At 31.9% G+C, this 17861-nt stretch overlaps 1 long non-coding RNA gene and 1 pseudogene across 2 annotated transcripts; one reads left to right on the forward strand and one right to left on the reverse strand.

Moving 5' to 3' along the window:
• Positions 1-2036: 2036 nt before the first annotated feature.
• Positions 2037-5997, reverse strand: LOC140857981 (uncharacterized; annotated as a pseudogene).
• A 5728-nt stretch (positions 5998-11725) lies between these two features.
• LOC105045228 (uncharacterized) lies at positions 11726-14115 on the forward strand. Of its 2 annotated transcripts, XR_003800916.2 has the most exons (3): positions 11758-11915; positions 11949-12093; positions 13875-14115. It is a non-coding gene; the product is annotated as an uncharacterized lncRNA (long non-coding RNA). The 2 variants fall into 2 exon arrangements; XR_832020.4 differs by having other exon boundaries at positions 11726-12093.
• Positions 14116-17861: the final 3746 nt, after the last annotated feature.

The raw sequence follows: 17861 nt of genomic DNA on the forward strand, positions 1-17861 counted from the left end.
CAAGCTGAGCTATAATCTGGCCGACCTATTTAGGATAGGCTAACTAGACTAACTTATAATAGGTCGTATAGCCAACCTTAATAGCACTCAACACAAAAAGCCAATTCCAATGGCACTCAAAACAAAAAGGATTCAATCCAGCAGACATTTATGCACTTGATTACACCGTTGTCCCATGAATTTAAAGGATGGGCAAGACAATATAAACCCAAACTTACCCATAGTTGGCTTCTTTGACTGCTTCCTTTGATTGGGCCCAAAAAATTGGATGGGACTCAGAAGTGGGGGGCATGTGATATGGCCTAAATTTAACCTGCCTCTCATGGGGTGACATATAGCTTAGTAAGAGGCCAATTTTGATGGGACATTTATTCCTAGGCTGATCTAGATAAGAAAAGCTAAGCGATAGTCTTCTAAGCAGACTCAAACTCTAAAGAATCTAACTCTAATGGAACAGAGATTTCATTTATAAAAAAGGCTCAAGATCCAAGTATGTAGAAAAGACATAGGTTAATTTTCACCATATTGTTCTTCTTTCATTCTTCTGTTGTTCCTCCAATACCCTATTTCACTTTAAGCATCAAAGAGCTTAGTCAGAACTAATACAATGACCTTTTCTTTTTTTTTTAAATGTGCAAGATAGTAAATGTGTCATGGATCAATAGATTACAAATCATCTGGAGTGCTCTGATCACCTGTTGAGTTTTAGATGACCATAATCTTCATTGCCACTGGCCATAGGGATGCCACATCACCACCCCACCAACACCTTCTCACGTTGTGGATATAGATATCGTCTCTAGCCACTGCCTCACTATAGAAAAATTAATTTTTTCAACATAAAAAATATAAATTTTTAATGCTTTCAAGCATCAGAAAATCATTTACCGATGCTTTAAAAATGCATTGATAAATGCATAATGGAAACTAATTTTCCCAACACTTGCATGTCACGTCGCTAGACTCTTTAAACAATACGGCACTTTTTAAAAGAGTCAATAAGTTTAAGCTGCCAATGCTTTATAGCATTGCTAAGCTCTTTAAACATGTTGATACTTTCTAAAAGTGTTGGTAAGTTCTTAATCTATCGACGCTTATCGATGCTTTATAGCATCACTAAACACTTTAAGATGCCGATACTTTAAACAAGTATTAGTAAGTTCTTAACTGCTGATGCTTTATAGCATCATCAATTATAAAATTATCGATGCTTTTGAGCATTGGCAATAGTTTACTTAGAAAAAAAATAATCCAAAGATCAAAAGCTATACAAGAGTACATAAACTTGTCCAAAATTTATAGAAAAAATAATCCAAAAATAATTTATGGAAGAATACATAAATCTATCTAAAATTTATAAGAAAATTTAAACACTAATATAGATGTAATAAACACTCTATATAACATCATATTCAATACATAAACCTATCCAGAATATCAACATGGCATCGTAATCAATACATAATATCAAACACCAACACAATCATAATAAATACTCTATATAACTAAATAAAGTCATGATTATATTGTCCATCATATTTATGAATTACAATCCACAACCAAAGAGAAGAAATCAAAAGAAATCTATAAAACTCAAAAGAAATATAGAGACATCGGTCTATCAGTGATCCATAGGAACATAATTGTCATTGACTCCATGACTGTTGGAACTACTGGAAGCTTACAACAAAGATATAAAAATTTTAGTAGTTGAAAATATGAAAATCATAACATAAATTAAATGATTGAGTGTATAAATAAATGAAAATATAGTAAGATATATATCCTAGGAGAGTCCACAAACGTCTATTATGCGGATGTCAACTGATCAATCTTAGTTTTCATGGTGGATATCATAGTGTTATAGCTCTATTTGATCATCTCTATCCATGCCTCCACCTGTTCCTGCACCTGTGCCTCTACCATACATACAGTTGCTCCTTATTCTGTGTCTGTACCTACTGCTCAATCTGTACCTCTATCGGAGTCTTGAGCATACGAATATCCATATTATTAAAGCTCTCATCCTGAGTATATCAACGTATATCAGATAACTGAATAAGGATGACTCCAACTCTATAATCCCTCACTCCACCATAATAGTCTAGTCCTAGCAGCTCTGTCATCACTTGGGCCTTAACACAACTAGCCTCCATAGTTGCTAAGGACTTGCTGACACACTTAGCAATAAGAGATGAAGCTCATTCTTATATTCAAGAAAAATATATATACTAATTTTGTACTTAAAAATAAAACTATAAGTTGTTGAACTAAATTGTTAGAAATACATACAAATATCTCTTGACTCGTTAGTAATAAAACGGTTATCTCGATGAACATGAGTTATCCTGTAAAACTCCACCTGACCAGACTCTCTTCTATGCTCATCCATCTATAAAAAATATAAATTTTAATAAAATATATAATCCATAAGTTTTAATTGACAAACTCTAAGAGTTTCAATAAAACCTATAAATATCTTGATATATAAGCGTAAAGATCATATATATATATATATATATATATATATATCAAATTAGTCTAAATATTTGTAATATGCTAAATATTTTGAAAGAAGCATACAAATTTCTGTTTACATCGTGTATAGCTCTTGGATCCTGATATATGATGAACAGACAGAGTTGCTCATGTAGCTCTACTAATATCAGAATATGCCCACAAAATAGAATAAAGAATACGATATATCTTATATAGATGATCAATTTACATTAGTAGTTAACATAACATAAAATATATGATAGGTATATACAATTACCTATGCCCTCTCAAAGAACCAATAATAAATAAGCTTCCTCCACTGATGAGGATCTACATTAAGAGGACAAATACAAGCAACATCATCCTCCATCAATCTCTCTCTCTTATAGTTCCTCTTAATTGTTGCCTTAAATTCTTTCTATTTTCGATTAAGAGACTTCAACACCCATTCATGGCTATCTGGAGGAAATATGAATTTACTCTAGAACAAAGCAAAGAAAGATATTTGATTATTAAATAATATAATTAATTGATTATAAATAATTTAATCTAAATTGTTCAGTTATCTTTTTACCTGTACTATTCATAAGATCCCAAGCTTATATGTAAGAAGTATATCATTCTATTTCACGTAGTTTAAAGAACACAGCTGATCCTTCTGTGCAATAGTATCTAAAAAGCTCATCAAAAATCTAGCAACCTTATTAATAGGTTGTCCCATCTAATTGTACTAGATGACGACCCTCTCACCCTCAACTAAATACCAGATATCTCTGATCCATATGGATCCATATCTAATTCATGTTCTCTCGGATGCATCTACAATAAATACATAAAATGAAAAAATATATTACAAATCAATCAATCAATCAAAATTCATACTTAAATTTTAAAAGTCATGAATTATAATATTTTTATTAAATTATACTAGATATGTATCCTATTTATAATAGCATCCTCATCAGCAAGAAGATGGTGTTGCGGTGAGCAGATAAAGAAGGTTCGGCCTCAAACTGCTGCACAAATGATGGATTGACCTTAGACTGTTGTGGCTGCGTCAAATGTCGGGATTGATCAAAACAAGATCCATCCTAGAAAATCTGTAACTCAATATCATCAAATCATCTACATCGAGGTATGATAACACCTAGCATTCATAAATAGAAATAAAAATTAATTATCATAAATTATCAAATAATAAATATAATACTGATTGAATTGCTAATAAGAAATAAGAACTACTAAATGAACATAATAATATAATATAATATTTCATATAGAATGTGTATATCTTAAATATCTATTATCAATTAAGAATCAGTCAATATTTTTTTTTAATATCCATTCTAACCAAGTTCGTAGCATTTAGATCATCAATCGTGGCAAGATTATAAGACATAGACTGTATATAAGTCCCATCATTCTCTACTTCAATCTTTTTTCATATCATACAAGTTTTTAGAATTCGTTCTCACAACAACAACCCAATCCTTATCTTTCGAATCTTATACAAAAAATACTTGACCAGCTTAAGATGAAAAAATAAATGGATTATTCTTTAATAATACACTACTATATATCAATCTTGAAATATTTATAAGTGTAAACCCATTCACATCTTGCTTCAAGTCTCTTGGCAAGTTTATATCTATCTAATTGTATTGAAATAATACAACTTTAAATTTTTTAAAATAATTCAACTTAAAAATATCTATACATACACCATAATAATCTTTCCATGTGCTTCCATCGTGACTCTATTGTTTTGATTTTTTCCTAAAATTTTTACATTTTTTTGTATGAATTTTGAATTTGTTAATGATGAAACTATTATATCTATTTACAATATTAGTAGGACCTCGAGTAATGGCACTTAATTCATCTAAATAATTACTCTCCATCATCATTGGTGCCCAAAAATTATGATAAATTAATTGTTAATATATTATTTATTCGATGTTAATAAATATATTTCCAAATCAATCTTTTTCCTCATATTGATGACTAATATATTTAAAAAGTTATTCAGAGAATAACTTAATCAACCATCATTGCTCAATCATTGAATTGGATCAAATGCTATTGTTTGCTCATCTTTGAGCAACCAAAAATTTACTACAAGAAAGTTAATATATTGATTAAGAATATTATATATAATGATAATAATGAAAATCAACATATGACTATACTAACCTGCGATACTAAGGTATTATATCACTATAAATTAACACATAATGATGAGCTTGTGTCAAAGATCTTTTATTAAGAACCACACTTTCAACCTTTCTCAAAATTTTTTCAATAGTTGAGAATTTATAAATTTTTGAGTTATCGATAATATCATAATTTCTTTGAGGTCGATTAAAATAGCTTCTATACTTTCAAGATATCTTGAATAAAATGTTAAATTCTCTTCAGCAATATATCCTTCCACAATTGAGCTTTCGGGATAGGCTCTATTCGTATATAGTCCTTTAAACACACAAGATACCTTTAATAATTAAAAATTTATTAAAATATTAATATGAGTATAATATTATTTATACTAAATATTTTTAAATTATAACTATAAAGTTTAGCAATATCATCTCTCTATGGGATACATCTATCTATAGTATATCGGTCTATTAAGTTTTACTTCTATAGCTAGATAAACAAGTAGATGAACTATGATGGTAAAAAATCTTAGAGGAAAGATCTTTTTCATATGGTAAAATGTAAGTCCAATACTAGACTCTAATTGATCAAGCTCTCGTAGATCAAAGAATTTAAAATATAATAAATTAAAAAATAATGATAATTGAGCAACAATAACAATAACTTATTTTGACATTGATAATCTCAAAGCTAGTGAAAAAATATTTTGTATCAAAATATGTCCATCATGACTTTTAAGATCTGAAAATTTTTGCTCTTTAAGATTTATAGATCTTGAAATATTCAATGCATAGCCATCAAAAATCTTAATATTCTTTATAAATATTAGAAAAAGATCTTTCTCTCGAATAGAGATTTTGTAACATGTAGAAGGTATATAAATTTAACTATTAGTAAACTCTTTGGGATGAAGCTCTTGTTTTATGCCCATCTCTTTCAAATCTAAATATTTCTTTAAGTTATCTTTACTTTTTTCAACAAGATTTAATAATATTTCAATCAAATTATCACAAACATTCTTCTCTATATACATCATATCAAGATTAGGCCTAAGAAGATTGTACTTTTAATAAGGTAAATAAAAAAAATACTCATTTTCTTTCACAACTGCTTAACAAATCTATATATAGATATCTCTATTATATCATCATCATTTTGACTTTCATCTACATGATCATCATTATCATAGAAGTTATTAGCATCCTCAAATACCTTTGCATCAAAATTATGAGTAATGATATCCTCTGTCAACCCTTCATTCGTTAAACTTTTATCATCTTTCCTTCTTCCTTTCTCAGAATATTTGAAAATCTTACCATACATATTATTTATACCATGCATTTGTATAAAAATCTCAGTTTCAGATGATGGTATAGGAGCATATTGTAATTTAATAGTACCATCAAATATATCTTGTTGAAATCAAAATAGATGATTGGCTTTCAGCCATCACGATGGCTCATATAGCAGAACTTTCTTCTATATTTTAACCAATTTGAATAGATAGAATCCCCACAAGAGGATCATGCATTACGCCCCTTTATGCTCCATCTGGATAACTTGGCATATGCAAAAAAATTATTGATAGTCCTAATAAGAGCTGTCCTCAATTTCAATGTCCGACCATTGCAAGCATCAAATGCATCAATATCCTCCCATAGCTGTTTCAATTTTCATATTAAAGGCTTCAAAAAGACATCAATATTATTGCCTAGATCTTATTGTTTGGAATAATCATTAACAAGATAAGTAGAGACTATGTTATACATATCTATGGTGAAAAATTATATGAAATCAGAACGATCAATTAAGTGCTATAAGTACGTAGAACTCAATATCCAAAATGGATTGAAGCCATCGGTGACTAAACCTAACCTAATGCTGCAAATATCTAAAGCAAATTCAAGATGCCTATCATCAGATACTTTCTATGCTAAACTATCAGCTGGATGTCTTAACATTCTATCTTTTATATGACCTTCATCATGCCATCTCATCGATGAAGCTGTCTTCGATGATGCATAGATCCTTTTCAATCCAAGTATTAAAGAAAAGTAACACAAAATTTTAGTCGATTTTTTCTTACTTCAAGTAGTATCCATTTTGTTCAATACGCCATCCTCTTCTTCTTCATATAATGTTCATTATAAAGATCTACAAATATTGCATGATTCTTGGTTAGCATTTTCATCTCAAAATAATATACAATTATTTGGATAACTATAAATCTTTTTATATTTAAGATCTAATTCTTTTACTAGTTTTTTTACTTCATAAGAAGATGTTGGCAAAATAGTGCATTCAAAAAATGCATCCTTTAATAATTGGAGCAGCATAGTAAAACTCTTACTAGACCATCCATTCAAATATTTCAAATAAAATAAATACAAATTTTTTTTTTTGAAAAGTTCTTACAATTCGAATATAGTTTTTGATCATAATCTTTCAACAAATTGTGATAAAGATATTCTGTCCCATCATTAGATGAATGCTGGGGCCTCTCATCATGCATAGGATCAGTAAATGTAGACCCGTCAGGCATCATAGATATTTCTTATTCTTTACTAAAATATTCTAAATTTTCAGCACCAAATCTCAGAGCATCTCTGAGCAAACCCCTTATATCATCTTCACTTATAGAATTTCTTTGTAGATTACTAGTTCCAATATCAGATATATGTTCCATATGTAAAGATCGATTATATGGAGATGACAATATGGATTCTCTATGAAATATTCATTCGGTATATCCTCTTACAAAATCATTCCATACTAAATATTTTTCAACACTTTATAAATCGAAAGAAAAACTATTTATATATTTTTGGCATAAATAAAAAATAATCTTTATTAGACTTTGATCTGTTCTCAATAGTAAATTTAATGAAATTTTGGACTCCTTTACAACTATCTTTATTAGACTTTGACTTATTTATCCAACTTTTATCCATTATATAAGAATAATAATTGAATAATAATTTATCTAAAAAAAATTACACTTGAAGTTAAAATAAGAGGAATAAGTATCATTAGAAAAATAAAATTATAAAATAAAGGAACATGAAGATGAAAGCTTCTACATATGCTTCTTGTTATGTCAAATCTCACAAAGCCAAATACTTGAACCTGATTTTTAGCAGGAAGTAATTATAATTCTATGTGGAGAACTGCAGAATATAATTATATCTCCTGTTTAATGCTATAACTCTATTTTGACTATTATAAAATCTCCCATGTAGGTTCAATAGATGATTGGAGGCGTGCAGTAGTGGGAGGACAATGTGGAAAATTAACTTCCTCACCAGAGACAGTGAACAACAATGCATTTGTTTGTGCTTGAGACAATAAGTTAGATGAGATTCTCCAAAATTTGATGCTGTGTGGGGTATCAGGAAGGGTAGAATAGAAGGAGGTTTTGTTGGGTCCATGACTAGATTATTGATCTTGACGACTGTCATTCCAAGTATCGTTCATTCGTGGGGAGGTTTCATCCTCTATTAGAGGGAGGACAGCAACCATCGAAGTATATGAAGTACACTCCGGAGGATTTAGTGAATTATTTATTAGATTTGTTTAAAGGGATATCTTGGAAGTCAAACGATGGGAGGAGAAAACTTGGCTCATAATAGGTGAGGTTCCGGTCAGTTACGTGCATTAGCTTGAGACTTTTGCTTTTGTCTTTTAACCATCTATTGCTGTTTTAATTATGATATAATCATAGGATATTTGGACACTTATTATGTCTCATATATATAATGATGATATTATACATATATAAAATCACTTAATTTGAATCGTGTCAAAGTTTGCTGGTCCATGAAAGCATTAAATAAAGAAGAAGAAGAAGAAGAAGGAGGAGAAGAAGAAGAAGAAGAAAGATAAACCCTGAATGCAGGGTCAGAATCATGTGAAATTGCATTGCGGTCTTGGTAAATTAACAGCACTTCATAGGTCGTGGACAGTAATTTAAAATATCTTTCATTAAGCTATCCTGCTTTATGTCGGTAGCATGCTAAAATCAATGAAGTAGCAGCTAATTTTTTCAGGTTTTCCACAAGCCTTTCAATAAGCTTTACGTTCTCCTTATATCCCCTTATTCTTGTTTCCCTGTAAACTGTCTATGCATGTCAATATTGAAAAACTGTGTGTGCTACTGATGTACAAGTTTAGGAACTAAGTGCAGCTTGTAAAAGTTCAACTGTGTAGGTTGACACACTAATTGAAAAAATCATCAAATGATGGAACTATGATGATATCTGAACATATTAGTTATTCTTTCATAAATAAGCTAGACTCACAACCTTGGTTGCTCTATAGGCCGGATAATCTGCATTCCAATTGCATGAATATCACCATAGTACACAAATCCACTTCTAATGATCATAAAGTGAATACAGAAATGACTGCATCCTCGGGCATGATTCCAGAAATAATTCACCCCACGTTAAGGTGAATGAATGAAAAGAATGAATGGACTATGCATGGCAGTACTCATATCATCTTTGATGATTGCATTGTAGGACATAGTTGCTGTGGATTCTAAACTCAGAGAAGGAAAGCAACAACGGCATGTAATAATACTTTATTAGCATGACCTACCCAACCTCTCTCAGACAAAAGCAAGGGCTTAATAAGGATGGATGGAACACTCATTTGAAAAAGGCTATGAAGCATGGTAAGTGAGGCCATTTTGTGATGAGCTTTTCCAAGACCACACTTCTATCCAACAAAAACACACAGACACAAACACACATAAAAGTGATCCTGGTTCAACTCATCATGGGCATCTCCACGTAAAAACTAGAAGTTCTTTGCATTAGAAGGCAGCCCAAAGCCATAAACTTTACATACTGCTTTAACCTAAAAAATAACAGATTACGCCATAAACTTTCCGCCAAGGCTGAACAAAGGGTCAAATGGGAAAAATCAAACACAGAGAACAATTGTACCAAGAAAGAAACAGAAAGGAAAAGAGACTTCGATGCATACTCTATCTTCTTCTTTTGCTTGCCTAACCTTGGAAGGACATGTCAAGAAACGAAAAAAGAGCAGATATTTATTCCAAGGCTTAGTGTCTTAAATGTTTGATCTGCACCGACCTCAAATGATGCTCAGCAAACAATCATTCAGCAAAATTTGATAAAGGAAGAAAGGCATCTGCGTCAAAATTGCAGCCTTAGATTTAGAAGAGGAACTAAGAAGATTATCTCACGAGGGAACGAAGGAGAGAAACAATCTCAAAAAGCAACTTGAGATTATTCTATCTCCATAAAAATCGTACTAGAAGCAGAAGTTCCATAATCAAGAAACCCAATTCTTGATAACATCCATGAAAAATAAAAAAAAAAAAAAAATCAAACCTTAAAAGAGAGCGACAATCGAGTCGAGGAGAGAGAGCTGTGTCCGCCACTACCGTCGACGTTATCCACTAGAGAGAGAGGGAGTTTGCACAGGATCAACTCTCAGTGATGAGACGGAGAGTCCGAAGAGAGGGGAGTCCGTCGGAGGAGCAATCACTTTCGGATAGAAGGTTCTAGGGTTTGGATTTGAGGACGAGGGTTGGAAATAAATGGTCGGTGGGAGTCGAATTTTAACGACATTTATTAGCTTCCGTTGAAGCTTTTCTATGTCGTATCTCGCGGATGCTTTAAAGCATCATCATATATCTATGCTTATTAAAAGCATCGACGAATGTTCGTGGTATTTAAAGTTTATCAATACTTTCTCCTGGTATCAGCAATATTAAGTTGCTAAAAATCTTTTTTTCTGTAGTGGCTCACCCTCAATCGCCTCAGGGAGTCACTCGTCCTTGACCACCACTACCTCCCCACAAATCCCTTTTCCCCTTTCGCCTTCCTCTGTAACCTTGCCGGCTTCTGCTCCACCACCCTCTACAGTTCCTTGTCTGCTGTTACCTCTCTCGCCTCATCGCCACCACCATCGTTCGTGATATGAACTTGCTTCAAACTCTCTACCGTTTGCTCTAACCTATGTCCCAAATTAAATGAAGTCTGTGACATCCTGATCGTGTCAAGGAGAGGAGAGTCAACAGTCTATCAAATTGGATTAAAAATCGGGTAATTGGGTCCTTTTGTCAAGTCGAGTTGGGTTATGGGTCAGATCGGGTTAAACCCAGCCCACTATCTGTTTTACATGAGTGCTTTACGTTTGCGTGCCAGCAGCCATTCCCTTCTCCAGAAATAAACAGCAAGAGCTCTCGCCCATGGTAGAGGCATAGTAGATCCAACGGTGTTTTCTCTTCTAGAAGGAGAAATTTTTTGTACACTATTTGCGGCATAGAAAATCCAACGTGGATCATACCGCTTTATCCTATTAGATCACATAACCATCACTTTTCAATACGTATGTAATATCCATTTAATATTTATAGTTTTATTTTTTTATTTCGAATTTTAGATGACGAAAATGCTTCTTTTCTTTCGAAAAAATTATGACATTTTATGTAGATATTATGGTATCCTGCATTGAAATTATGACTTTCTACACAGGAGGTCATAATTTTTTCACAGGATGTCATGAAGAGGGAAGGACATTTTCATCATGAAAAATAATTTTTCAAGATAATTTTGGAAATTAATTTTTTAATGATAAAAATATTCTTTTCTCTATACGACATCCTGTAAAAAAATTATGACATCTTGTGCAGAAAGTTATAATTTTAATACAGGATATCATAATATCTACACAAGATGTAATTTTTTGAGAAAAAAATATTTTTGTTATTTAAAATTTTAAATAAAAAATAAAATTATGAGTATTAAATATGTATGATGATCATATGATTTAATAGGATGAAATGGTGCATCTTACATCAGATTTTTCTATACCGCAAGTGATGTATAAAGAAATTTTCTTCTGGAAGATAATCTCAAAATGAGGCCCGCATAAGTCATGTCTGTCTACGTATGAGGGTGTTTGACCACAGATACGTGCACGTAAGCTAGACAGGTAGTTGTTAGAAGGGCCGACACGAAAAGTTTCGGAATGGTAGGTTAACATGTTATCTTTTTAGTTTCTGTCAACAAAAAAGGCTTCTCTTTCTCCTATATATACGTCAACACCATTCTTTCTTGGATTTAGAGTCTGGGCTCAGAGGCTCTTAGCTTTCACGAAAGAGAGAGCGAGAGAGGGAGAGACAGAGAGGGAGGAGGACAGAATGGGACCGGGAGGGCCTGGCCCTGGACCAGGTGGACCAGGTGGCGGTTTCGGGCCAGGACCGGGTTGGGGGCCGGGACCAGGTGGACCAGGTGGCGGTTTCGGGCCGGGACCAGGTGGACCAGGTGGCGGTTTCGGGCCGGGACCGGGTTGGGGGCCAGGACCGGGTGGACCGGGTGGCGGTTTCGGACCAGGACCGGGTGGACCCGGTGGTGGTTTCGGACCAGGGTTTGGTGGACCGTGCGGCTGCTTATCGTCCTGGTGGGCTTAAACTTCTTCTCTTCGTTCTTCAGTTTTAACTTTTTCTTCTCCTTTTTTTTGTTTTTTTTCCGTCTACCACCAGAAACAGAGAATTTTGTTTTTGTCCCTATAATTTAGGCGTATTTTTCCTTACATAGTTGCGGTATATCTTAAGGATCATCTTGCTCTGCAACACATCCACCAAGAACACCCTCTAGTAGCATTCATTCTTCGCCTGTGGATCTATATAATTCTTCGTAAATTATTTGTATAGACTCTTCGGGGACATACGACAAATATTCTTTGTATATTTCTAGCCCAAAGATTTATCAACTATATATTATTCATTGGACTGTTTTTCTTTTTGGTAACAATTCGTTGGACTGTTTTGATAAATATTTATCCTATCATCCCATCTCGTTGAACCCCAAAAAAAAATAAAGGATTGATATTTGAGTGATTGGGGAAAAATTCAGCTAGCTACTTAAATTTCTACAAAGGGAGGAGCTATTACAAACAAAGAGTATGTTGTTCGAGATAATCAAACATATTTTGGGCTTTTTTGTCTAAAGTAGCATTTATTTTATCTAATTTGTGATATTAAGATATTATTTAATATTATTTATATATTTTTATTTTTAAAAATAAAAATAAAAATTTTATTTGTATTTTATTCTAAACGTTAAAAATGTTTACATCTCATATGACCAATCATCTTTCAAAACATAACCATGATGATAATGATTGAGATTGTGATAGTAGCTATGAAGATAATTTAAACCATGATGGTAATAGTAGTGATGGCGGTGGTACCAACAAAGCATTAACTATACGACAGTGATAACAATTTACTATAATGATGACGGTAGTGTAGTAGAGATTATGGTAATTATAGTGATATAGTGAAGATAGTGAGTACGAGTAGTTGCAACAATATTTGTGATGATGACGATGATAATGATAGTAATGATGATGTTAGAGATATTGCAATTATGACAATGTTGATGAGGAAGTGAGTCATTAATTCTGATGGTGATGATAGTAGTGGAGATCATAATAGTGGTGATAGCAATATTCATGATGGTAGTATACGTAGTGTTCATGATGGTGGTGCAAGATATAAATTTTTTTATTTTTAAAAATAATAAAATAATATTTTTTTATTTTTTAAAAAATTAGAATGTGTTTTTAAAATGAAAAAAATAGTACTAAACATATTTTTTTTTATCTTGATTTTCCTAATTTTATTTATAATATAGAAAATAAAATATAAAACCGATGCCAGACGGAATCTAGGACTGTGTAATGGTACTACAAATTTTTTTTCTTCCAAATAAAGCAACAAATTGGAGACACCGCCACATAATTTCGCATGCTCTGATGTTTGCTAGAGGTTTTGGGTTCTCCATCGAAGTTGTGCCTGGCACGAGGGGGCTCACACTGATTTGTGGCCTTGAAAATTACATTTACCTTATTTATATTTAACCGATTTACCGTTGATAGGAAAAAGATACCTCCTACCATGCAGCTCAAACGAGCTAAAAAACTGCATATTAGATGCACCAAACCGTAGAAAAAGCTTCTGTGCGGATTTCCACAGAGATAATTCTAATATTCTCATTTGTAAGTATTTATTATATGTACCTTTGAAAAACTATTATCTTTTCTTTTTCTTTTGCCCTCTTTTTACTTCACGGTAAATGACTTTTGTTAGTTTATCTGAAAAGTTTATTTTCTTGTTTAGTGTGGAGCTATATACTCTAGACCCATCTAATGTGACCTATTATTTCATTTGATTGTAGTTTGTACTCCTTGTGTTGCTGCTGGTTGCTACGGGATTGTTGTGGCCCATTTTTCGGTGGGCCTCCACGTTGACCGTGCCTGTCGAACCGTTGGATGAGATCAGATGTATGATAATTATAGCAGATGGACGTTTATGCTTCTTCACAATAAAGACCGCACATTGTTTGCTTCATATCCTATGCATGTCTTGTATAGACCTATTTTATTTCTTTGTATGGAAATTATGGATTTGGCATAGAAGTGGAATCAACCTGTCTATGACAGCTATGTCTTGGAGTTAGGTTGTATTTTTTTTATGAAAAAAAAAATGATTGATAGTCTTTCGCAACCTCAATCATTGGATTGCTTTTTGCACATTTTGCAAAGCACGGCATGAACTTCATCATCTATGCCATGGATGGATGGAAAAGATTCGTCATGCTTTGAAAGATGTACAAAATACGATCCAATGATTGAATTTGTGAAAGAAGATCAATCATTCTTTCATACGAAAGATACAATTCAAAACCCCGTGTCTTATTAGTTCTCAAGCAATTTATGCCATCGGCCGATTAAGGTCTCCAAAATTATATAGATTGTTTTAGTGATCGAACTACCTGTGGACTCAGCTAAACATTATTGTAGCATGCTGTTACTGGACAACATGAGTAGGCATGTACTCAATCTAAACTCAGAAAAAAAGAGGTGTATAATCTAATTTTCAGTTAATGTATTTGATCAATTTTAAGTCAAAAAATATATTCCAATGACTTGAACTAATTCAAAAATGATGTATCAAATAAAATTCATAATTGAAGCAACAATGGGAGAATTTATATTCAGCATAAAGTACATGAAATTCTAAAATCCAAGCAAAATTTTCCTTTTCTTTTTTTTTGGTAAGATCCTTTTCTTTTTGAAAGAGAAGATCAGCCCAAGGCCTAATCACCTAGTAAATGAAAGCAGAGGTTGTAAGAAAAGGATGAAAAGAAGTACAGATTGAAGGTGGAGGGAAAACAGATATTAAAACTAAGACCAGAGCAGATACTGCCAATAAGATCTAGCAGAACTCAAGAGGCAACTGAGAACAAATCAAGGATAGACTACCAAATCTTCAGAAGAGCAACGAGGAAGCGAGCTTTGCTTAAATAATTTTCTTCTAGCTTGCAAGTTTACCATAAATCAGCTATGTTCAACGAATGCCGGTGGTACTAATTTAATTTCCTAGTCTTGGAGAATATACATTTCAACTTAAGATATTTGAATTTCATAGCAAATGAGGGCTTCACTTCCTTAATTTATAGCACAGGTGGTAAAAAATGATATAACTTGAAAATCCAACACCATCCAATCCGATTTGGGCTGAGTTAGTCGAGGATTTTCTGATCAAGTCTAGTATGGGTCGAACCTTTTAACCTAGATGTTAAACAAGTAGTGGTGGAAGTTTTGATCAAGGGACAATTGAGGTTGCATTAACTCATAACAACGCTAAGGATCATATGTGGTTGGTTTTTTTGAGTGCTAATTATTTAATTTTTCTTGATTATGAGTCATAATAGGTTATAATTATAGATTACTCTGCTTAGGTTGGATTCATCAAGAATTGAGCCCTGCAAATTAAACCATTTTGGTGGTCGAAGGAATCGAATCAGGACATGAGGGTCAAACTGTGGATAGTTTTGGGTGTGAGGGTCTTGACCCAGTGTTGGGCAAGATCAGATATGAGTCTAATGTTGGGCTGATCTCAAGAGGCTCGCCTCAATTCTAGGGCAATACCATATAAATTATCGAAAGTCTGCTTACAAATATTGTTTAGCCATCAGAATCATTGGTAAGGGAGGATCTATGTTTGCTCGCATTCTTATCTCTCTTGGCATGGAAAACACAAGTGAAACCAGATCGAAAAATTTTCCAAGGTAAGAACTACAAGGATATTATGGTAAGAAAATTCAGCCAAGGTACCTTATTGTAAATGTCTTTCAGCTTAAAGATGAAACAATTTTCTTTTGGCATTTGGATGGCTATCACTAGCAAAGCACGATCCAAACTTGACCATGATGTAGGAACCGCACTTGCTTTTGAAATTATTAACGAGAGCACCATCTAAAACCTTTCCCAAAGTAGCAAAAGCACATTCTTGATGGAAATGACATATGGCAGGTATTCTCCATTTGGCAAGAGTTGGAATGCTGTTGGATTTTCATTGAGCTATCAAATGGTACAATCCTATGATAAACTAATTTCACACCTCCGTTAAACTTGTATGACCTGACTCCACCTCCATCTATCATGTGTGATTAATGATCAAAATCGAAATTCGAATAGATTGAAATAAAAATCAAAATGATTATATTGCTTGATTCATGATCCGAATAAGAATAAAAATTAAATCTTAAAAATAAAAATAGATTGGATTTTAGAAAATTGAAACATTCATATTCTTCTCTAAAATCAGAATGAAAATAAAATTCTTCATGATCGGCTAAAATGAGAGTAATTCTCATTCTCATTCTCAAGTCTCTCCCCAATCAAAGATGCTCCTATTTCTTACTATTGTCTCTAAACTTACTCCCATATTGGCATTCTCAAAAGAAGGCGAAAAAAATAAGGATAAGGAAGCGCACATGACTACTTAAGGTTCATTTGGTTGGAGATAATTCAGTATAAAAAAATAAATTTCATATCAAATTATCATGTTTCGTATGAAAAATAAAAGAAATATATGATAAAAAAATTAATAGACTTTATATTTATTTTTTATAAAAAAAAATAAAATAAATATCATAAATGCATTGATATTTGATAAATTTCTGAATGATAGTGGTTCATACTTAACATAAATATTTCGAATAAAACTATATATATAATTATATCTTTTTAAATTCATTCTATAAAGATCTTTTTAAAAAAATAAAATAAATATGATATTATACAAAAAAATTATGTGATTACAATCATTGTATAAAAGCTAATTGAAGATAACAATGCTATCCTGATATTAAAAAATTATTTTATATAAAAAATATATATATAAATCTAACTATATTCCTATATAAATTTACCTTTAACCAAACGTAATAATATTTTTCAGTGTCATATTTTAAAATAAGTTTTTCACCAATCAAATATAATAAAAATTATTTTCCTCCATAATTTTTTTTTAAATAAATAATTTTTATGAATTATAAGATTACCCATAATCTAATATACCCTAACCAAATAGACCCTTATAAAAAAAAAAAAAAATTTCGTGCCCACAATGAGTGCTAGTTATTATTAAGAGTAATTCTTTGTACACAGCATACAGTATAGAAAAAATATACCGTCCCATCTGATTGGACAACATAGCCATCATTTTCCAACACACATTTAATACCCACAGTTCTATTTTTTCATCTGAAATTTTGAATGACAAAAATACCTCTCCTCTTTTGAAAAAATTATGATATTCTGTGATCATATTATGACATCCTGCGATCAAATTATGCCTTCTTGCTCATAATTTGATCATAAAATATTATAAAAAAAATATTTTTATCATTTAAAAATTTATACCATTTTATAACTTCTGATACAAAATTAACTTTCTATATACAAAAATCATAATTTGATCATAAAATATCATAATATAACCACAATATATCTTAATTTTTTTAAATAAACAAATATTTTTTTATTTAAAATTTTAAACAAAAAAATAAAACTACATATGTTAGATGCGTTATTAAATGTACGTTCTAAAACGATGGCTACATACTTTAATATAATTAAATAGTACACTCCACAATAATTTTATTGTATCACATTCGATGCACAAAGACTTTCTCTATTGTTAATCCTTTAATTTCCTGTTCCTGATCCAATTCTCTTGTGCAACTTTTAACTCAAATTCCATACTTAAAATAAAAATAAATAAATAAATATTCTTTAAAGAAAACATAAATGACAAGAAGACCAAGATAAGAGCTTCGTTCATTTATGACAAGCCTTGTCCATCAGGATGAAAG

Source organism: Elaeis guineensis, chromosome 5, assembly GCF_000442705.2.
Source record: "Elaeis guineensis isolate ETL-2024a chromosome 5, EG11, whole genome shotgun sequence".
Lineage (NCBI taxonomy): Eukaryota > Viridiplantae > Streptophyta > Magnoliopsida > Arecales > Arecaceae > Elaeis > Elaeis guineensis.